This window comes from Phodopus roborovskii, unplaced genomic scaffold (assembly GCF_943737965.1).
Source record: "Phodopus roborovskii unplaced genomic scaffold, PHOROB, whole genome shotgun sequence".
NCBI classification, from domain to species: Eukaryota; Metazoa; Chordata; class Mammalia; order Rodentia; family Cricetidae; genus Phodopus; species Phodopus roborovskii.
This window is the reverse complement of record NW_026125631.1, coordinates 115310-139542: the sequence shown is the minus strand read 5'-3', so window position 1 is coordinate 139542 and position 24233 is coordinate 115310. Positions and strand designations below refer to the sequence as shown.

At 39.1% G+C, this 24233-nt stretch overlaps 1 long non-coding RNA gene across 1 annotated transcript; it reads left to right on the top strand.

Moving 5' to 3' along the window:
• The first annotated feature begins 370 nt into the window (after nucleotides 1-370).
• Nucleotides 371-3046, top strand: LOC127217092 (uncharacterized). Its single transcript, XR_007834076.1, has 3 exons — nucleotides 371-485; nucleotides 1383-1482; nucleotides 2977-3046. It is a non-coding gene; the product is annotated as an uncharacterized LOC127217092 (long non-coding RNA).
• The last annotated feature ends 21187 nt before the right edge of the window (nucleotides 3047-24233 follow it).

The window sequence follows — 24233 nt, the reverse complement described above, 5'->3', positions numbered from 1 at the left end:
CTCTTGGTTAAGATGGAATAGATTCTATTGTTGGCAGGAGGGAAGCAGATGTAGGTTAGAAGCTAAAGGACAAACTTGGAATGGTTATTGTTTAGACATCAGGTATAAGTAAATATGGATGAATAAAAGTCTAGTCCTCAGTGAGGGAACAGCCTCAAGTAATTTTTTAAAGCTCAGCTTCTAATGACCTTATAGATTAGGTTGATAAGTGAGGTCATTTCCTCTTCCTTCTCCACCTAGCAGACCACAGATGTGTCCCAGCATGATTTGGCGAGTCATTGTGGGAGGCAGTGGTTGAAAATTCTTGGGACCTGCTGTGTTGGGTATGTCATTGGGCTTACTGTGATTTCTTGAATTCTTTTGTCTCCATAGACCCATCCAACCCAGACTGCCTTTTTGTCGAGTGTGGATGTACACACACATTTTTGCTACCAGAAGATGCTGCCAGAATCAATTGCAGTGGTGTGCGCACCCAAATATAAACAGTGAGTATATATAATTTAAGCCTAGACGGTACAAGAGCAAAATCCTCTATGGCTCAGAACACTGTAAAAACTAAGTAATATCCAGAAAGTCTTAACTGAGTGCTATAGAAGCCCCCTTTTAGGGTGAACATTCTAGCACCAGCTGCTCTTAACAGATGTGCTGACACCACTGCTCGTTTTCTAAGACAAAGCACAAAGAAGTGATCTCAAGTGTCAGAGGTTGAAGATATTCCACACAAGAAACTGCCTAAAGTGTCATTCTCAATGTCACCTTAGTCTGAATTCCTCAGCAGAGCTAGTGTTGGGAAAGCAATGAATCATCCTGTTTCTTTGAAAGAATTTTGTACCCTGGATAATGTCCCACAGGAATTAGTGGTCATAGGTTTGAGTGCTACCCCATTTATTCCTCACAGTGATTGGCCTGAACTGGATTGATTCTTCTTTGTGCTCAATTCTACTGTTAAGAATTTTATTATTAAGTCAAACTACAAGAAAGGGATCAAGAGAGAGAAAACCATAGAGAGAGATACACGTAAGGAGAGGAATGAGAAGGAGAGAAAAGAGAGGAAGAAAAGGGAGGGAGGACAATTAGGACTATGACAGAGAAGACATAGTCTAACAGAACTTCAATGATAGTGTTTACTAGGAATAGAAGGAAGACATACACATCATCTGTGCGGGAGGAAGAATTGTGCAGGTCAGAGCAGAGAGAGCAGGAGAGCAGGGGAATAAGTGTAGGTATGAAAGAGAAAGAAGAGAGGACATAGAGGAGAGGAGAGAGAGGGAGGAAAGAAAGGGGAAGGGGAGAGAAGAAGATGGAAAGAGGGAGAGGAGAGAGAGACGAATGAGTGTTGTGGGGATTTCTGTTTGACTGTGAGTCTGCCTTTCTCTATTCAGAACAGGAATTTTCACACTGACAACTTTTGGATTAAAAGAAATATCAAGCTGCCCCAGGAGGGGCTTCCATCCCCATAATCAGGACTCAGCTCTTTTCTGTGTAGGTATCTGTATACAGGAGAAGAAACATAATAACATTGTGAGAATATCCAAACCCTGTCCCACAAAATTTATAAGAGCCAGGGATACAACCACAGAGATTCAAGGAAGCTTGAAATCCTGGAATCAGAATGCTAAGTCTAAGAGGTAGAACATTCTGTGTGTGATTATATGTATCATAATTAATATGTATATGCATTTGTATAGAATTTGGATCACACTCTGATCCTAAAGGGAAAATAACACTTGTATACATTTCAGCTCTTCTTTTAAAAAGATATATAATTTTATATTTCATTATATTTATACCTGTACTTTCATTGTGTATCCTTTTAAAAATAGAACCTATTTTTATTTTAATTTGTTGTCTCTGTGGATTTTCACATGGGAGTTTAGTGCCTGTGTGGTAAAAGACGTTTGCAGATGCCCTAGATATGGAGCAAGGCAGTGAACACTTCCTACTTCCCTTCAAGAATAGTAGGTGTTGTTAAACCCAGCACTATTCTCAAGGCCCCACCTTGTAAGTCATGGTTCATACCAGGGTGATCAGTTTTTTGTAGCCAGAAACTTTCTACCAGAACTGTTCAAAATTACCTAGCTCCATTTTGGAGTACAGTAATGTTGTTTCTGAGATATTAAAAGATATTGCTCATTTTAAAAACGAATTATCTAGAACGGGAGTTCCCAAGTTGCCAATTGTAATAACCGCTTCCATGGTGAAAAACACCCATAACATAAGCTCTTGGGCAGTTGCAGTAGATCATCAATTTGAGGCTAATTGATGTTACATAATAAGACTTTTAGACTGATGATTACCTATCATGTTGTAGACCCAGAGTGACCATCCCTGAAATGTCAGTAATGTCACCCTTACAATCTGATTAATGTAATGACTCCCCACAAGGTCTATTGGGTCACCTTTGCCATCTGATGTACATTATGACTCCAATGGTGCACTGCACTTACATATCTCTAACAACAAACACAATAACAAAAACAACAACAACAAAAAAACTATTTGCTATGTGACTCTGGAAAATAGATGGAAAAGATCCTGAGATACACAGAGATGATTGACTCTAAACATGAGGCATGAGGAGAACTAGGGGGAGTGTTGGGGACCAGAACTTTTGACATTACTTCTAATGACATCAAGATTTCACCACTTGGCTGAGAACTATCTGGCTGCAATGAAATTCTTCAATCAAAACTTACTGCTCGGGATGTGGCTCAGTTGTGATAGTGTTCCAATTTTAAGCATTAGTATCTGAAATCATTTCCCAGCACTGATGAAAACAGTTGTGCTTATGTTTGCCTATAATCCAGCACTGGGAACCTCGAAGCAGTAGAATAATGTCAGGATCCTTCTGGCTTAGCTAGGCTATGTGTGCTAGCCTATGTCGCACAAGGCCCTCTTTTGGTATAAATAAAATGTACAAGTTGTTTCAAAACTGATTTCCATTCCCTAACAATATTTCCCTTTTTCCAATTGCAGGACTGCCGTCATGTCACCATCCAAAACAGCAGGGTGACAATCACGGATTTGCGATGAGTAAATCCCACAGACCCACCTCAGTGGGAGCCTGTGTGTGTGTGTGTGTGTGTGTGTGTGTATGTGTGTGTGTGTGTGTCTGTGTGTGTGTGTATTTTGTATATATGTGACTGAATGTATGGTGGTGTGTATCTGTGTATGTATGTTAACCTGTGTTATGTATGTTACATCTGTGTTAAGGATATCAATGGTATAGTATGTATTTATGGCACACTGTGTTCATTCACAGAGCCCAGATGAACTTAGTTCTACATTTCTGTTTTAGCAATTAGGAAAAGCTTCGATAAAACACAGAAGAGTGTGATACATAAAGTCAAGACCTCTTGAGTACAAACCCTGAGTCTAGATGTGAGATCATAGAAATTTATTTGATTTCAAGGTGAGGTGGCTATATTTTTGACTTGTCAGTAATATCTTTCTTCAATAATGCACAAAGTGAGAAATGTGATAAGGCAATATGGACAAAGCCATCAGCTTAATCACAAGTATCGCAAAGGAAACATAATCTGCAATATGTTTTAATTTATGACATTTGCTATATTCATGGCTGAATTTTGAGGTGAAAGATCATAGCTCTTTTGAATAAGTAGAGAAAAATTGATCTAATATTGCATTCTACTAGAATTACAATTCTAGATTGTGAATGTAATTTTCTGTTTTTTGTTTCAGCCTCTTGTATTTGTAATGACATCTGATGCTAGAAACCCTTTGACTAACAACATTTCCTGACTAAAACAGACTGTATGGAATATTTAACATAAAAGAGGGATGTGTATGAATTGAGATCAAAGAGTACAAAATGCAAGTTCTTAGAAATAATTTGATATTAGGAATCATTTAGAGATTATATATACTGTAAAAATGAATAAGACAATGTTTACATATTTTATGTCAACAAAGTATAATAGTACATCTTAGAACATGATGGGATTTCAAATTTAATAAAGATTCCTTTTATTGCATTGTAGAAACACAATGTTAGAAAGGATTTGAACATGACTGGTGGCCCCTCCTTACCTTGAGTACCACAGGGAAACCTTTTCAAGATGACAACCTTCCTGGTAAACATTTTATTCTTATGTCCATCCTTACTACAAATGTCCCTGATAGCGAAGCAAAATTTATTCCCATTACCCAGATATACAATCTTCTGGACCAGTTTTGATTTTCTGTGCAAATATTCAGCAATACATCATTTCTCTACATGAAATCTTACAGTAAATATATAGTTAGGTTATTTATACTTAGTAATTATACCCTCAGATGACATCTTAATTGTTTTCTTTTAAATTAGTCATATAGTCTATGAAAACTTTAGTAAATTCTATTTTCATTTTATATTTATATATTAGGAAGAGCTTTCTAAATCTACAGTCGTCACATATTAGACCAGTTGTCTTCCTATTCATCGTACTTACAAATTGTTCTATTTGACTGGCTTGCATTATGCATATAAAACTGTTTACATTTTATTTTCCTTTCATTTGAATTGAAATTATTCTATTATTTGGAAATGATATAACAATTAAGATTCCATAACTTAATCTGTTTAAGGTGTATTTCTTCTTCCAAAACAATTTGTATCATTGAAGATCATTCAATTAGTATTAGGAAATTAATAAATTACTAAAGGAATAACAGTACTTAATGAATGTATGATTTCTTCTAATGAGAAGATAATTGTCAAGGTACTTGTGGTCCAACTCTAAACTCTTGCTTGTTTGAATTTTTATGCATGTGTAGGTTAGAAAGACTGATTGCATATCCAGTACCGAGGAGACCAGGTAATGGAGAAAGCAAAAGTGTTAGTTGTTGATAATAGCAGTTGACACAGCTTGTAATTAACTATGTGGTATTTGTAGATCTTCAAACAATATTAATTAGTAGGCACAAATTAATTACAAATTAACTAATAGGCATAAGTGAAGAACGATACTTTCATGATTGCTAAGCAATAGAGCTCACTCTCAGAATTAGTTACTACAAGTTCAGCAGGTTTAGTTATGCTCTGTGCAGCTGTGTCTTCCTATGTAAGTATGGCATAACATCTGGGTGAGTAGGTGTTATAACAGAAGATAATACATCATATAATTTACTATAGTCAGTCTTTAGTGTCTGCAAGACCAATATCTTCATACATTTTTGTCTTCTGTACTCATTGTTTCACAGTTCTGAACTTCTGTGTAGACAAAAACATTATAGCATTCCTTGTGAGAGACTGTGAGCAGAAAGCAGATGTCCTGTGGACTGAGCAATGGATGTGAGACACATGATTAACTTCAGACTGTGTCTCCATCAGATCTGTTCATGCTCATTTTTCTCTGCAACCTGGTCCACTCTCAACTTTACATTAGTTCAAGTAATGTTCTGATAATCTACTTTTCCAAATTTGTACTGCATATGTAATAATACTAACCCAATTTGTAGGATAATAAGCATTCAACTCATGAACCAATCACTTTTATGCTACAAGTATGATGTTTGTTTTATTTAATTCTTTACATAAGATTTGTAGGATGATTGGCAATTGAATGTGACTTTCTCTAGAAGCTGGCATTATGGGCCCACAGATCAGTACACATAAAATAGATTATTCTGGAAAGATTCTTACTTAGGCTATGTACCTATATCTCAAGTGGTCATTAAGACAGATTGCATAGTTCATTCTTGAATTTATGTTTTATGTGAAGCTCCTATACATAATTTATTTTCATAAAAAGTAATGATTATCAAGAGTGTCTTCTATGGTAATTTGAAGCTTCTGGATTCTTTATCAGTTAAAATATGCTAATACACTAAATACCTGAATATATAGGTATCATTTTAGAAATGTAATTTTTGGGACTTGCATTATAAGTTGATGTTTTCCCTGATGGTACTTTAGCTTTGCCAAATTATGTTTCTAATATATTTCTTTGGAATCTTATATGTATCATATTTTGTAAATAGGACATTCACTGTGATCTTCTCAGCCTATATCATACTGTATATTTAGCATCGTGTAGGATAAAAGACATAGAGGTTTATGTGACTCAGTAGGAGAAGTACTTACCTAATATTTGTAAGAATCTATATTTATTAGAAAATTTGTCAGAAAAATGGTAAATTATTAGAAATACCTGTGGTGTTCTTGTTTGTAGAAAGATTTTTATTTGTTTTAGGTGACTTCTAGTCTCATCATGAAACCCAGATTTGCCTCAAAATTCTGATGTGTTTATTTCCCCCTCTTGATTTATGTGGGATTACAGATATCTATGACTATGCCAGCAGAAAATTTTTCATAACACTGCAGTGAAAACATTAAAAACCAAACTTCCTAAGTCATACTTTCCACAACCACAAAATTTACAAAATGTAAATGTTTAGAGAATGAGGTTGGAGAACTCAGGTTTGTATTTGATATGATGTAGCCACCAGCAGTCAGCTACAGGAGGCAAACTCTATGTGGGGTACAAGGATACATGCTATGCTATAATAATAGTATATATTATCTGAACATAGAATGAGGTATATGGATGTTAGTGAGACATGTATTAGTGAAGTAGAGAAAATCAGAGGCATTAAAGTCAAATTTACCCACTTCTTAATTTTGTGTAAACTTCTACAGTGTTGAGACTGAGTTCACAGCTTACTGTCCTCAACCACTTCACAATTCTGAAGTTCTGTCTCATAAAGAAAGTTAGAAATTTTCAAGGAAAAAATGGAAAGAAGGAAAGAAGTAAGGAAGGAATCTGATTCATAGATTATCTATTTATCTCATGTTATTAAGTAATTCTTTATAAGAACTATATATTTTTTTAAAAATTAACATTTTCTTCTCAAGTCAAAAACCATTTTCTAGTAGTTGTACCTAGACATCTGAGACCAGGAAGTGTTAAGTGCTACATAAGGTATATAGACAAAACAGCGCTTCTATTCAATTCAACCACTGTGTGTTTGTTCTAAAGTGACTTTTAGGATAAATACATCAGTTTTTCATAAAATCACTCTTCTGAACACTGGAAAGTATGGATGGCAGTGTCCTCAAATACTGGCAAGAAGAAGCAGTCATGTATTCCATGATTCAACAGGATTTATTTCTACCTTCCAGGCCCACCTTTGACAACTTGACTTTGGTTCTGCACATTTTAAAGGAAAGTAAGTGTGATACTTATTTTTCTCACTGTTGTCACAAATCCCATAATCGAAGCAGCTGGAGAAGAAGCGAAATTCATTTGGATCACAGTATATGGATAGTACAAGAGGAAACCAGTGAGTGGTGATTGATGTACAAGCCAATTACTCACAAAAATGCCAAAATTTAGTGGTGGGAGAGAATTGGACCTTGAATGATTTGGTATCACAAACCATTGAGATTCAGAAACCATTTTAGAAGAAGGTTAGGACGTGTGTAAGAGCTGAGACTGTAGACAAGGGTAACAGCAACAGCAAACATTTTTAGAAATGACAGAGCAAATGTGACCTGTACAAGACCTGCACAGAACTTTTCTTGTCAATGTTCCTCATGGATGATATGGGATCCAACCTGAGGGACAGTAGTCACTTAGTGATTGTTCAGAAATGGTTAGCATTTTCTTTAGTGGTGCAGTTCCTGACATAAATGCTCTTTTCTCAGGAAATGTCATACTGGACACTTAGGCAAGAAACTACAATTAGACTCAGCATTATTATATTACAGAAGACGTGAAAGTGGAAAGGAATGGTGGTTTCAGCAAGAGAGGGAGAAGTATGACAGTGGGCAGTGACAGTAATATCTAAAATTTATTATATAATCTCTGACACGGTCACACAATAAGAGAATAAAATAAGATGGGCTGATACTTTATTTAGATTCATTAAAGTTTGCCAGAGTATTCAGAAAGCTAAGTCACAAGCCATAGAAGTCAGGCACAGATCTTCAATCCCAGGAGTCAAGATTAAGAGATAGATGGATTTCTGTGAATCCAAGGCTACCAAGATCTATACAAGCTTGATCCAGTTCTAAAGAGGAACAATTGACACAAAGACAATCTCAGCACCAGGAATCATATGCCTTTAAACCCAGCACTAGAGTGGTATAAAGGATAGAAGTAGGGTCTTTAGTAGACTATCATGGACTTATTTTCTAGCCACAATGAGGATAGGAAGACCCTGAAGTCTCCATATTCTCTAGCCACACTGTGGATAAGTTATAAATAGTCTTAGGGTTGGTGTGAGCCAGAATAGCCTTCCATTCTGAGGTAGAAAAGAAGTAGTGTTCAGCTGCTTTGCTTTTCTGATCTTCATTTGAACTGTAACCCCAATATCAGTCTCTGGTCCTTTTATTTTTCATGCTACAGAAAGTGGGAAAGGGAGGAAGAGGGGAGTAGGAAGGCAGGAGTGGTGGAATGAAGGAAGGGCATCATGGGTACTGTTCTGTGTATAAAGGTCATGAACCAGATGATGATGGAGTCAGAAGGTCTTTCCTTGACCTCATGTACAGGTTCCTTGGAGTTGCTGGAGAGAGGAGGCCCAGCCATGCAGAGTAGATGCATACTGGTAGCAGATGGAGCCAGGAGGACGAGCCATGAAGAAGCAATGGATGCAGAGAGCTGATGGGGCCAGGAGGACCAGTGATGCAGAGAATTTTGATCCAAGGAGCCAATGGAAACTGGAGGACCAGCTAGGGTGGAGGTGTCAGTGGAAGAGATACATAGAACTGTTCAGTAACAAAGTATCCCAGACAGTCTCCCTCCAGTGACATAGATCTCCAACATGTCCACCCATATCTGGATGAGACTGATCATAGTGATGGTGTCAGTGTCCCCATTTACCTCATTATTGTACTTTCTTTTCTCCTGGCCTTTACAGCTAGGCATTTGTTATGTTGTCATCTGAGAAGAGCCAAAAATAATCTGGTTGTTTCCTACTTAACTGACTGAGTAAATTATGTTTTCATTTTCCCTTTATTTTACTAATGTTTTAGACTAAAATGTCTTCATACTCATCATCATCTTTGTTCTTCCATCTTCCTCATTGCTTGGAAGATACATATATGTGTGTGTGTGTGTGTGTGTGTACTATCTTATATGTTTGTGTCTGTCTGTGTGTGTATAATCTTATATGCATTTATGCATATATGTATAAATGTATATATATGTATATATATGTATATATATGTTTGCATTTGTAATCTTATGTTTCCATGTATGTTCTTGTGTGTATGTGTGTTTCCTAGCACAGCTGAAAATCTCAGCCTTGCTTAAGTTTTGTTTTTAAACAATATGTATTTTTTTAAAGAGGGGGTTTCTTTGTGGAATTTGGATACCAGGCTTGATTCAAAGTCAAGAGTTCTGCCAGTCTCTCCCTTCCATGTGCTGGGATTAAAGGCATGTGGCACCTCTGCATGGCCTTTTTACATTTTTTTATTTATCTTTTACATTCCAATGCCATTACCTCCCCCCATCTCTCTCACAATTCACATCTGCTCCTCAGAGGGTAACACCTCCCCTAGTAAGCCTGCTAATTCATCTCACTGAGGCATGAAAATGGCACCTCCATACCATCCACACACCTGTGTCTCGTCTGAACAACTGATCTCTCCATAGAATGGGCTCCACTAAGTCTGTTTGTGTATTAGATTGGATCTGGGAACCACAGCCAGTAACCTCATATGTGTCCCATCCACACCATTGCCACCTTTGTTAAGGGAGTGTAGTTGGGTCTTAAGCAGATTCCCCTTTGTCAGACCAGAGTCAGTGATCACTCACTATCTTGTATAAGCTGATTCTGTGAGTTTCCCCTTCTCAGTCTTGACTCCTTTGTTCATATTATTTCTCTTCCCTCAATTCAATTGTACTCAGGTGCTTGACCCAATGATATTGAAGTGACCAGAGCCTCACCCAGCCATGAGAGGCTGCAGAAGACCCACCAAGGTGTAGGCCTCTGATTAACCAGCATGTACTGAGCTTTTGTCCAGCTTCTGACATTGCCTGACCTTGCTGAACCTTGCTCCAGTCACTAGGAAGCCACATCGCTCCTTGAGGCAAGGAACCAATCTGAAGTTAACTGGCTAGGTCTGAATGTGCTTTATAGTATGTGAAGTACAGAGCATAGCAGACTCCATGGGAGGCCTCTAAACATGGCAACCATTTCTGCAGGGGTAGTTGGCCAATCAACACAGGACAAGTTGCCCAAGCCTGGAGTCACACAAATCCTCAGACTGTTGCAGACCCCAGACACTCCCCTTGGTCTACCCCAAAAAATCCCCTGCCCTATCATCCCTCTGGCTGCTTCTCAATCCACCCAATGTGTCAGATGGACAGAGGACAGAAATTAATATAGTTAACTTATTAATTAATTAAAACACTTTGCTTTTGCATCAGATCAGTTCTCTTGGTGATTTTTGGAGTCAGAATTTGGGCACAATAATTAGGTGTGGATTTATGCATCTCTTTCCATCTGTTTCTAGATTAGGGTTGTAGTTTCTCTGGGATTGTGGATTGTAGCCTGTGTATCATTTGCTTTTTGTCTGGTATCTTCTCATGAGTGAGGGGGGAAACAAATGATTTTTTCTAGTTTTGCTCACTTGCCTGCCAATTTTGGATAATTTTGTTTCTTAACATTGATAAGTAGTCCACAGTGTAAATGTACCACACTTTCCTTATACTTTATTCGATTGACAAACATCTAGGTTGTTTGCAGGGTATGGCAATTATGAATAATGTTGCTATGAACATAGTTGAGTAGTTGTCCTTTTTATGTGGATGTCCCGCCTTTGGGAACATGCCCAAAAGTGGTAATGCAGTATCTAGAGGTAGGTTGATCTCTAGCCTTCTGGGAAATCTCCACACTGATTTCCATACCAGTTGTAAGAGTTTGCATTCTTGCCTGCAATGGAGGACTGTTACACTTTCTTTTCATCTTCTCCAGCATAAGCTGTCATCAGTGTTTTAGCTCTCAGCCTTTCTGAGATTATTCTGGTGAGACTGTTCTGTTTATATCTCTACCCATTTTTAAAAATTAGATTATTTGGTGTTTTGATGCCTAGTTTCTTCAGTTCTTTGTATAATTTGGAGATTAGCACTCTATCAGATGTGGGGTTGGTGAAGATCTTTCCCATTCTATAGGAAACTGTATTATCTTGTTGAAGATGTATTTTTCTTTGCAGATGCTTCTCAGTTTCATGAGGTATTATTTATTAATTGTTGCTGTCAGTCTGTGCTACTGGTGCTCTGAGTCTGAAGTTGATTCTGGGCTGATGTTTCAGGACTACTTTTTTAGCTGCTGTCCCTACATTCTTCATGCACCACAGTGAATTAAATTTCCCCTGTTTACATATTGTCTTCTTTGTTAAAATGCTATTTCTTGTTTCTACTTTTTGATTGAACTGCCCCTCACATAAAATTATACAGGGAAATTTGTAGTTGCTGAGCTAGTATAACACTGACAGAAGGTATACTCTCAGGAAAACACTTCGCAGTGATATATATATATATATATATATATATGTATGTATGTATGTATGTATGTATGTATATTCACCCATTCCTCCAGTGCACACTAGAATGTTCCCCCACATAACACCAACTATAAAAATAGGTATTGTACTGGCTCCATCTGTAGAGGGTCCCCCTCCCTTGCCTCTCCCAATCTTGTCCATGTTTCTGCCTCAGTTCCACTGCATCTTAGCCTTTGAGACAAGGTCTTTCCCCGAATCTCGTTCTTGCAGATATACTATACTCTCCCTTGTGAGTCAGGGAAACCCAAAGATCATTTTGTTTTTACCTTCTTGGCTCTGGAATAAGATGCCTCATCCACTGTGCTGGATTTTTTCTAGATTTATGGGACAGAATTCAGATCACTGTGTTAACTTAAATTTTAACAATGATTTTAAAGTTATCATTTTAAAGTAAATAAATACATTTATTTAGTGTAGAGACAGGATCTCTCTTTGTAGCACAGATTCTTCTGGAAGTACATCTTCAGACCAGGCTGGCCTGGTACTCACAGAGAAATACCTGCTACTGCCTCCTAAGTATTGTGAATAAAGTTGTTTGCCACCACAATCTGGCTCCCGAAACAATTTTATTGACTTAGTCATCGTCATCTTCCCTGGCATGTTTCTCTATTTTAAAACACATTAATGAAATAACTCTATTTCCCAAGTCATGTCCTTGTAATCATTAGCTTAAAGGTACAAACTGAAATCCTATTGATTTCCATCCTCTGCTTGTTACATGAGCAACCTATTTGGTGAGTATTAGCCTTTTGGAGGCACTGGAAATAGCCCTTATATGAGACAGCTATAGTAATTTTGCATATTCTATTAGCATAGATATGTATGAGTACTTATGGGCACATACCAGGAGTAAAATTGGTGAATCTGAGGATGCATGTATTATTAATTGGATGAATTTTCTCTAATATGTCATGAATTGATTATATAAACACATAACAAAAATATATGACATACCCACTCATTATTTTGGCAAATGTCAGCATTTTTAATATTAAAAGTTTGTGGTATCAACTTACACACTATTAACTAAATCTTAGTTAGGAACTGAGGGTATAATCCAAATTTCTCCAGTGAATAATGGTATTAAATGAACATCGTACATACCTATGTATGTATATATTACATATATACATATGAGATTCTTTAGGCCTCAGAAAGTCATGCCCATTTAGAAATTAAATATTTAAACTTCTGTCTTTCTGTATTTCATACTAAAATATCTTAATTATATGGTTCCATGGGGTCTGTGTAAGTTCTTGTAAATCCAACCTTATCTGGTTGTGTTCAGATGATGAAACTGGAATCATTTATCCTCGCAAATATTCCCAGAGTCCCTCTTGTATTTTCTACAGTCTTGTCCATAGCTCATCATCACTCCCAAAGGACCAACATCTGGGAGTCAGTCACTGTCCACGGTGCTGTCAATAATGTGAAAAGAAGACGACTGTGCTTAACAATCTAAACATCATTGCATTTGTGTGTTTTGAAAATGCACCCACTGAAATTCTGATGTAACACCAAACCTCATTCAACAGGTATAAATGAAACATGACATTTGACATATTTATGTGAATGCACTTGCTGTTCTCCTTCATGAGGAAATGTTTATATGTTAGAGAAGGTGAGTGCAGTAGGGTTGGAGAAAGGATGGCGGGACTCATGAATTAAGTGTTGGATAGATCCCTCTGTTTTTCAAATGTGGATCCAGGTACAGTAACACATACTTTCAATCCCAACACTGAGGAGGCTGAGACAGAAGGGCTATTATGTGTGAAGCATCCCTGGGATACACACTAGAGTGTAAATCTAGCAAGCTTAAACACAGCAACGCTTTGTCTCAGAACAAGTGAGAAAATCAACACTCTAGGTGGAACATAACAATGACATAACATAACAACTCCATTCTAAGGTGACCTCCCTTTACAAAATCATTTTCCCAATCCCCACATTACGCTATTGACTCTGTGGGGCATTCATTCCATCCTCAATCAGGACACTCATAGGAAGCTAACCAGGCAGGGAAGTTAAAAATACTGGCTTAGCTGGGAATGGTTGGAACATATATGATTTTCAAGAATACAAACCTCAGAGAAGACCCAAGACTATGAGAAGTGAATTTGAAGCTGGGCTGAGGTGGAACATGCCTTTAACAATTGCAAGCAGGAGAAATATGCAGGCAGAAGTCTGTGAGATTCAGGGTAACTTAGTTTACAGAGGAAATTCCAGGACATCAGAGAAACTGATTCAAAGAGCATGAATGAATGAATGAATGATGAGAGAAGTCTACTTTGGATTAATAATAGATTGAGGTTTTATTTAGTAAGGAAAAAGTAGAAAACTGGAAGCAATCAGAATCCAGTGACGTTAATGTCAACATAAGGAGTATTGCTCCAAAGTTGTGGCTGGCCAACAAACCCTTGTAAAGGAATACGTTTGTAAACTTGGGAGATGTTCATATACAAGCAAAATTATTCTCTTGGTTAATGTTTGTCTTATGATTACTATTACTGTGTAATGACACCATGTCCATGGCAAGTCCAATAAGGAAACCATACAATTGGATGGGCTGGCTTACAGTTTTGGACATTCAATCCATTAGCATTATTGTAAGAATCATGGTGGTGTGCAAGCAGACATGGTACTGCAGGATCTGAGCATAATACATTTTGCAGCACAGGAAGCCAATCTAACACAACAGGCAGTATCCCCAGCACAAGAAGCCTTAAACCAGCCAACCCCCTCCATTGACACACTTTCTGTAACAAGGCCAAACCCCCACAAACAAAAGATTCCCCAAAATGGTGCCACTTCCTTCGTGATTATGGGCACAAATATATTCAAACTACCACAGTGCTAATTATGAACTTGAGTCTAGGATCACCTGGATGATGTGCATTCCAATGGGAAACCATCTTGATTACTTTAATTGATCTGGGAAGACCTGCCCATTTTGGTTCCCACTCTTCCCTGAAGCCGTGCAGGACTGCAGACAAGGAGAAAATGTTCTGAGCAGTGGTTTAAACTTTTTCTGTTTCCTGACTGTGGTGCAAAGGACCAGCACCCTCAAACTCCTGTAGCTCTGACTTTCCCTCATCCAACACTCCTAGTCACAATTGGTGAGACCTGGTTTAGAACTCCCAGTGCCTTTGCCTCAAGCCCTTTATATTCCATTTAGAATACACAGACCAGGGTGAGGTGGGATCTCCTTTTTAACCAGATTTTTACAAATATCCTTGATGTCAACAACCATCCTACCACCCACTCTTATTTAATTGTCTATTCCATCATTTCCTTTTGTAGTGTTGTCTGCTGACCCACTTCACTAAGTGGTGCTCTATGTCAGAAGGTTTAAGGAAATCTAGCTCTGAGTTTCTGAACTCTAAATGAAGTCAAATTGGAAGCTGAAGAATTAATTTATTCGCTCTTTTATAGAATGGTCAAATCGTGTTGCTTTGCATTCTCTCTCTCCCCCTCTCTCATTTCATACACAGATCAGCACACAAAGTTGCTCAGATATACAGGGTGGGGAGAGGTACACATTCATGTGAACAAGGAAACACACAGAGTATACAGGTCTGTGCTGGTTTGTTTTTAATATCAACTTGACACAGCCACCTGTGAGCAAGGACAAATGACAAAATTGCCCCCCATCATATTTTCCTTTTTGCAAGTATGTAGAGCATATTTTCATTAATGATTAACATTGGCCTATACCACAGGGAATGATGACATCACTGCACTGCTGGCCCTGGTTTCTATAAGAAAGCAGGCTGAAACAGTGTTGGGAAGTAAGCCAGTAAGAGGTATTCCTCCATGATTTCCACATCAGTTTCTGCCTTGAGTACTTGTATTAGCTTCCCTTAATGATGGGCTCTAAATTGAAAGACCTTTCCTGCCCAATTTTGGTTTTGGCAGTGCTTTCTTTAATTTTTTTTTTCACAATAGGATCTGTAAGACAATGCTGTCCATTGTACAATTCAAATTATCTTCTACCCCTGTTCAGTACAGATTTGTGAACTTTCGTGGCTTGTTGTTGTTTTATGACCATTTATTTCATTATTCAGGTTTTAATGTCCCTCTGTCATCTTAAGCTTCTCCATGTGGGAACCCTAGTGAAACTTTCCATGCATTCTTGTTCATTTGGCATCCCCTAATGAGTCCTTAGTTTCCTTGAGCTTAATTTGTAAACCTCACCAGTTTGTGGAGATCTGGGAATTAATGTGTTGGCTTTGCCTTTGTGCACTTTTCTTAGACTCAGGGAGAAACTTGATGGCTGCACAAGTCTCTCAGCTCGCATAAGCAAGCAGTCAAAATGCACCAGATGTTGGTATAAATGTGCAGTCTTTGAGTATAAGCCTTACAGTGGAATTACTGTATCTCAAGGTAGACTGATGCCCATTTTCCTTCCTAGTTGGCGGTATATGCTTTCAGTCCCACCAGCAATGTAGGTGTGTTGCCCTTGTCCAAATCCTCTCCAACAAAAACTGCCATTGGTCTTTTTTTATTTAAGCCATTCTGACAGGGGTAAGATGGTATCTCAGAGTGGCTTTGATTTGCATTTTTCTGATGCAAATATAAACCAGCTGCATATAAAACCAGCCCCTCTTTCTGTTCTGACTTCCCTGTGATAGACATTGTTTTCTGCAGTGATTATGTACTGGATTCCTCAGCCATTCTAGACTCAAATTTCACTTCCCATAGGACCACTCTTTCCACCCAGTCTCCTTCCTTCTCTTCTATTTTCTTTTTCTTTCATGTGTATTTTTTCTGGTTGTTTGTACATGAACCAAATGCATGTCTTGTGCCGATGGAGTTCAGAAGAGATTTTCAGTTCACCTAGAACTGGAGTTATAGATTGTTGTTATGCAACAGGTGATATCTGGGTGTTGATCCTAAGTCTTTTGAAAGATCAGCCAGTGCCCTTAACTTCTGAACCATCTTTCCTGCCCCCGCTCTTTGCTATGATAAAAATATGACAAGAAAAGTGAGTATTTCCCTAGACATTCAGAAGAGGTCTTCACATGAATATTTTCTTTATTTACAACAGTGTAACTAATTGTTTGAGCATTTTGATCATATTCACACCTCATCATTAACTCCACTCTCACCTCCCTACTTACCCAACTTGAAGATTTTGTCATCTTCTTCTTCTCCTCCTCCTCCTTCTTATTCTTCTTTTCCCCTTCATCAAGTCCAGACTGTTTGAGCAACTACTATTGGGAATGACATCTTCCCTTGACTTTGTTTAAAGAGCATTCATGTCATTGAAGAGAACTGACCCTCTCGTAGCAGCCAATAACTTCTCATCTAGGAATTGGATTGTGTGCCTACCTCACCGCTCCATGCTAGGATTTTGTGTTATTTGAGCTTGAATAGTTCTTATTCACACTTTCACAATTGCTCTGAGTTCAACTGTACAACATCTGTGCTGAGTCTGGAAAATTCTTTTCTTCATGTGATCCATCACTTCTACACTTACATTTTTTCTGCACCTTACTCCAAGAAGACCCCTGAGGCTTGGGGCATGGGGTGTGATAGGTATATCTAGGGAGATATGTGTTTATTGTTAATTTTATTATCATACACATTTGTTTCAGAGGCTGTTCTGGAACTAGCTCTTGTTCCAGAGGCTGGACTTGAACTCATATAGATCCTCTTGCTTCTGCTTTATGAGTGATGGGATTAAGTTGTGCACCACCAATGCCTGTCCTGCAAGTTTTTCAAGACACTTTTGATTCTCTTTTTTTTTTTTTCTTCAGATCTTGGAGTGTGGATTCTCCTGTGCTTGCTTCACACGATGACTTAACAGCACTGCTTAACAGATGATACCCAGCTTCATCCCTGCCCTCAAAAATACAAGACACAGATTATGAACTTTTTGGCTGTGATTTTGCACTTGATTCAAACACTGGCCTCAGAACAGAGAGGACTGGTAAGCAGTCCTGGAGGAATTTGATTGAGGAGAACATGGATACAGTGGCAGCAGCATCTGTCAGGTTGGTTGGTTTAATTAATGTGTTTGGGTGTATGCATGTGTTGTCACCATGTCATGTATGTGGAGGTCAGAAGAGAACTTGTAATAGTTGCTTCTTTGATCTCTCATTGAGTTTAAGACATTAAGCTCTGGTTTTCAGTCTTTGTGCCTAGCTCCCCTACCCACTCACTCATTGTGCTGTCTCCATTCTTTTATTTTAGCAATGACACCAGAAGCCATTTGAGAACAGAGTCTGACATCAGAACTTATTTCCCTCAATTTATTTTGTTATGCCCCACAATGTTGTGGATGGAACCCAGGTTTCCCACTTGATGGGCAACAGATGTACTATTGAGATTGAGCTCTCCTGCAGCTCAATACTGGGCAGTCTACTGGGCAAACCCTTCCTGCATTGAAGAAGTAGACACACCGGGAATAGAAATCGCATGATAGGTCACATGCATTGCTTTGGTCAGTAGGTGACACTACATTTAGTATTTAGAGTCATCAACAGTAGAGGCTTTTACATATAAAATGCGTAGCTTAAGGTCCGTTTTTCTAATTCCATAGCCTTTAAACCTGAGGAAGTCACTTTTCAGGCTGTCCTGAACCCATGTTGTCTACAAAAGAGCTTCTGGAGATTGTTTTTCCTTAGACTGTGTCTCATTATATAGTTCAGATTGTCCTGGAACTCACTATGTGTTGCCTGGAATAGTTTGAACTCAAAGCGATCCACCTGCCTCTACCACAATACCAGGTTTTTATTTTAAGTCAATATTTTAAATTACCTGGTGTCTTTCTTTGGATTGACCCTATTGAGTGAAATTGGTTTTGTTTTCTATGATAGGCTCACATAAATTTGAATATTTTTGGCTTTGGTAGTCATTCCTGAGACACCAGAGTAGTTTCCAAGGGGTCTCATATAGGCTGCAAGAGCATGCACTCATTTCATTCTTGTATCCCTATTTCTGAGAAGCTCAGTTTCAGAGAAGTAGATGATGGCTGCAGGCCTCACATTTCCCTGTGCATCCTTTCTTGGTGGTTCATGATATTGGCAAATGAGAGAGAAAGGAGTAGAAGCACAAACTAAACTTTTCCTGTGTTGCTTGTGTCCTGACATCTAGCTGGAATGAAGACAGATACCCCCCCCCCTTCAGGTTCAGAAGACCAGGAGCTACTTTAGTCTACCTCTGTTCGGAAAAGAGGCCTCAGCACAGCTGCTTGCAACAGTTTATAAGACACATGCTTTCTGAGAGGCAGGGATAATTTTAGATTCTCCTACACTCCTTGTCCTTTAATGTGGAACATGCAACCTACTATATAACAAGGATTATAGAACTTATCCAAAAGCAATATAGATGAAAATGTACAGATGCAGGAAACTTCATGCTAGACTAGGACAAGTCAGTACCATGAGAGGCAGGATACTGCAGATTAGACCAGGATGGGACAATCTATGAGACACAGGAAACCGCAGATTGGACAAAGGGAGAACAGAATCATCAGATGCAGGAAACTGCAGTCTAGACCAGGAGAGAAAGAACCATAAAATGTAGGAAACTTCAGGTTAGATCAGGAGAGGACAGAACTTTGGATGACCTAGCTTTCTGACCTGGAATAAAGTCCCATAAGTTTCTATGACAGACACCGCAAACTACTTAGAGGGAAAAAAATGGCGCAGTGGGTGAACACACGATCCACAAAATGGGCTAAAACCATGGTCTTTCTTTTCACTGGGAGCCACACATATAAAGGAAGCACATGATAATTGCTGTGCTTAAAACCACCCCAGCAAACGTCCTGCTTAGTTGCCGGATAAGCAGTGGTCTGTGAGATTAACTCTAGCAACTTTCAATGTACTAGGAATGTGTTCTGTCACAAGCTCACTTCCTTCTCTCCTTTTTGCCTTTTATTTGGAGGCCAGGGTAGGGTGTCCAGACTAGCCTTGAAGATGAAATCTCCCTGCCTCTGTCTATCATGTAGGTGGCATAACAGGTCTGCATCACCAGGTCTAGCAGCAATTATCTTCTGGCAGCTCTGAGATCTTTCCCTGAAGATGTTGCACATGGAAGTTGCCACCACTGAGTAATACTAACCATCGAAGCTTCAAGGGTCTTAAGGATGATACTTCAGTAGACCACTAGAGGACAATGTAGAATCAAAAATGACAGAGTGGTTGGTGCCCTCTTCCTGAGTCAGGGATAACTACCCTGCCTGTTCATATCAGGATGACCCACTATTTCTGAGCATCACAGCTGGTTCTTGTGAGAAGGAGATGTGGGACTTCAGATCACAGATATTTCTGTGTCAATACTTGAGATGAATTTTGATTTAATGCCTCAATAGAACCAGATGGCTTGAATGAGACATAGGGAAAAAGGAGAGGGAAAGGAGAATAGATATGGTTATAGATAATATATGATGGGAAATGTCATTCTGTATATATGTTTCTCATACTGGTCAATGAATAAAGCATTGTTGGCCAATAGGAAAGGAAGATAGGAGGGGCTAGGAGAGAAGAAGGAAATAGGAAGTAGAGAGAAGAGCCAAGATGGAGAGTCTGGAGAAAGCAGTATGCTGGCTGGCTCCCCGATAAGAGAAATACATAGATCAGCAGAAATGGGTTAATACTTAAGATAGAGCTAGTGTGTGAGCATGTGGAAGTTCGCCGATAACTTGCAGGAGTCAATTTTCTCCTCCAGCACAGGTTCCAAGGATCATTCTCAGGTCTTCAGATTTGGTGGCAAGTGCTTTGACTTACATAATGCTTAAATGACTTTGACCTCTCCCATAGACTCATTCCTTAGAATACTTGTTCCCAGTTGGCAGCAGTTTTGGAGAGGTCATGAAACTAATAGGGACAAGGCTATAGAGAGAAATTATATCATGGGGTGGGCTTTGATAATTTACACACTTGACCCATTCCAGTTTAGTGTCTGCTTGCTATGTGAGGGTATAGTGTGGTCTCTCAGCCTCATGCTCCAGCCACTGGCTGCCATTCAGCCTCTGCCATTATGGTTCGCTCTCTCTGGAACTGTAAGCAAAAATAAGTTTCCTTCTTCTTCTTGCTTTTGGTCATGGTCAGAGCAAGATCATTTGGTTTTTGGCCACTGGGTTGCATCCCTTTGTAGTCACAGAGTCCTCCTAAGTCATCCAGTCTGCAGATTTCAATACACCACAATCCTTACAAGCTAAGCTTAGCCATCTTTCCTCAGTGGGCTGTTTAGAGTGACAAGTAATTGTGAAGAGTAGAGAATGGAGATTTGTTCTGTGTGTCACACTGTGCAGAGAAACAGAGGTCCATTCACACTCAAGTCCATAGTTTAGGAGTCCTGAAGTGTGATTGATATTTAAATGGAGGGCAAGAGGCAAGTATAACTAAGCAGTTATGGCCAAGAGTCCCACCTATCATTGACTCCTCATTAGCTTATTTTGGATTGTCTTATAAGGTAGTCTCATATGTTTCTGGAAATATGCAAAATGTCTTTTCATGAGGCAATTTCTCTTCTGGTTGGTCAATGCTTTGGCCTTTCTTTCCTCCAAGATAAGTCTCTGAGGAGATTCAAATTGCTTCAATTAGTTTGTTTCAATACTCACTAGCCAAATGGAGTGACATCATGGGTATCTTTGGACCTTCTTGGCTCTTGCCTGGATGGTGAAAAACACCAATGTGGCTGCTTCGGAGGGCATCAGTTTACACAGCTCGGAGAGCATTTTGCGGTTTTGATAATCAAAGAATTGATGTGTGTGTGTGTGTGTGTGTGTGTGTGTGTGTGTGTGTGTGGGTGGTTTAGTATGCTAGAATTTCAAATATATAGCACAGTTTGTGTTGAGGTAGGAGTGTGGGTGCCATAGATACATTAGAAATGTTCATTCTGAACATTTTCCTATGGATAAGAGAGGGGGAAAATCACAATAAAAGAACACAGTTTTTCCTTGTTTGAAAGTCTCTCCTCACATGCTGTAAACCTAAAGTTCCTCTTATTCCATCCTAGGGATATTCCTTAACAACCTTGAGTCAGCAGGGGTCAGCACTTACTTCCTTCTCTCTTTCTTTTGTGAGACAGAGTTTCTCTGTTCTGGAACTTGCTCTGTAGACCAGGCTGGCCTTGAACTCACTGAGATCTACCTGCTTCTATCCACTGAGTGTTGGTAAGCATGTCCTTTTTTTCCAAAGCTACTAGGCAGAATTTCTATAACTGGAGTCTCCTTCCCACAAACCATAACAAACAGAACAATGAGTAAGTAAGATAAACAAATCAGCAAAGTCAAAGTCAAACATTCAAAAAAACCTCCTCAAACAATACATACCTTCCAAACAATGTTCCACTTCCAATCTTCCACACCAAAAATAATCAAGGAAAACCAACAAAAGGAAACACAGAGTGGGCAGAGATATTTTCACATGATATCAAGGGCAAAATAGCTTGCCAAATCTTTCATAGCAGGGCTCATACTTGGGATCAGAATAATAAGGACCCAGACAAGAGGACATGAGCTTGAGGCTACTCTACTTGACTTGTATCAAGAAACCCAAAGTAATGAATCAATGAAACCAAAACTTCTTTCTAATGAAAGCATCCAAGCAAGTAAGATTGCATGGGGCAAGAGAGATGGCGAGTGGTAAAGAGCTTTGGTCACTGTACCAGAGCACCTAGGTTAGATTCTCATCACTCACGTGGTGGCTACCTACCATCTGTAATCCAGTTCCAGGGGCTCTAACGCCTGCTTTTGGCCTACTCATTCACTAAGCATGCATATGGTGTGTGTGTGTGTGTGTGTGTGTGTGTGTGTGTGTGTGTGTGTGTGTGTGTGTGTGTGTACTGGCAGAACAAAGAGAAAACCTAAGGAGAAAACTCACATATACATTTTAATTACCAAAAACTAGAAAAAATGGGTGAGGTTATTGATTTTTGTTACTGGGGAAGTTGAGTATCCTAGTTGGTTAGATCGTCAAAACAATGTAGTTATTTGGGAAGAGGAACTTGACTTGAGAAAATACCTCCATCTGGTGTGTAGGAAAGTCTGTTGGGCATTTTCTCGGTTAAGTATTCATGGGGGCAGGCCCAGCCCACAATGATTGTGGTCATCCCTAGGATGGTGGTCCTGGGCTTTATAAAAAAGCAGGCTGAGAAAGCCATGATGAGTGAACCAGTAAGATGTACCCCTCCACAGCTCCTTCAGCTTCTGTCTCCATGTTGTTGCTAGACTCTATGCCCTGAATTTCCTCAGTAGTGTGACCAGAGAAATTGACCCTTTCTTTCCCAGATTGAGTTTGGCCACAGCAATAGAAATCCCAACTAAGACACTATGACTTACACATTGCAGTCTTTAGTCTTGTTAGTAAAATAATTCAGAAATAGACTCAGAAGGGAGCTTGTGGACAATTTTAATGTAGTTTGAAATGAAAACAACAGGGCAGGCAAGCTGTAAATCTTGGCAAATACCTGGTGAAGGGAAATAGAGGAGGAAGAAAGAGAGCCATATTGTTTGTAAGCAGTGACATGGGAAATAAACAGGTGCATGGGGAGTGGGGGGAAGGGAGAAGGATTCTAAGAAACAGAGTGAGAAAGCCCAATGTATCCAGGAAAGCATACTGTCTTAGTTAGGGTTTCTATTACTGTGAAGAGAATCCATGACCACAGCAATTCTTAACAAGGTGGTAACTTACACTTTCAGAGGCTCAGTCCAATATTAAAATGATAAGGAGCATTGTGGGAAGCATGATGGCATGAAAGGAGACATGGTACTTGGGTACATCTTGGCTTGCAGGAAAAAAGAAATTGACTGAGATGCACTGGGCAGTATCTTCACCTTAGGAAGCATCAGAACACAACCCATAGTGAGATAATTCCCCTAACAAGTCATACCTACTCCAACAAAGTCACATGTCCTAAGAGTGCCACTCTCTATGAGCTTCAGACTACCACCCATGCCAAGGCAGTGGGCAGCACCAGAAAGAAAAGGAGATTGAAAAAGGAAGAAACAGGTAGGTTTTTCCGAGTGCCTGCACCGAGGAAGAGTCCTGGGAAGGTATTATAACTCTCCTGAATTCCCTATTCTGCCATTTCCATTCCAGACAGTTCTACCTGGTTAAGGGCCAGATACCAAATCTCACTGCATTTCTATTTTCCCTGAATATTACCTAGTGCATGGTACAGAACTTCTCAATAGCCAGTTAGAAACACTTCTGTTCTTTATGTTCCCACAGCATCCAGGGCTGACCCCGTGACTGCTCCAATGCTCAGCATGACAGCTTTCTTCCTGGCTCAGCTACTGTCGTGACTGCAATGGAAGAACAGACAGACATTGGTTTGGTTCCCATTATGCATACCCGTAGTATTATAATAGTTTATGAAACTGTTTTATGAAATTTGAATTAAGTTTCCATTTTGGATCACAGGAGAGCTAGTCAATGAATGATATTCTGATAGAAACAAGGATAATTCTGCCTGAAGTTTTATCTATATTTGCTCCATTCACGAGCTGCTTTGGTTCTGAGTTTAAATGGGCATACTGTCCATGGTGGCTCTTTCCCTTGAAGTTTTTGAGTGGAGAATGAAACTTAACATTCTCTTACTCTTGTGTCTATTCACTTTACCTATAGGGCATCTGATATGCACAGGACAGCCACTACCAGAGGAAAATCATTTCTTTGGTTTTTCAAGACAAGGTTTCTCTGTGTAATCCTGGCTGTCATAGAGCTCACCCTGTAGACCAGGCTGCCCTCAGACTTAAAGACTGGCC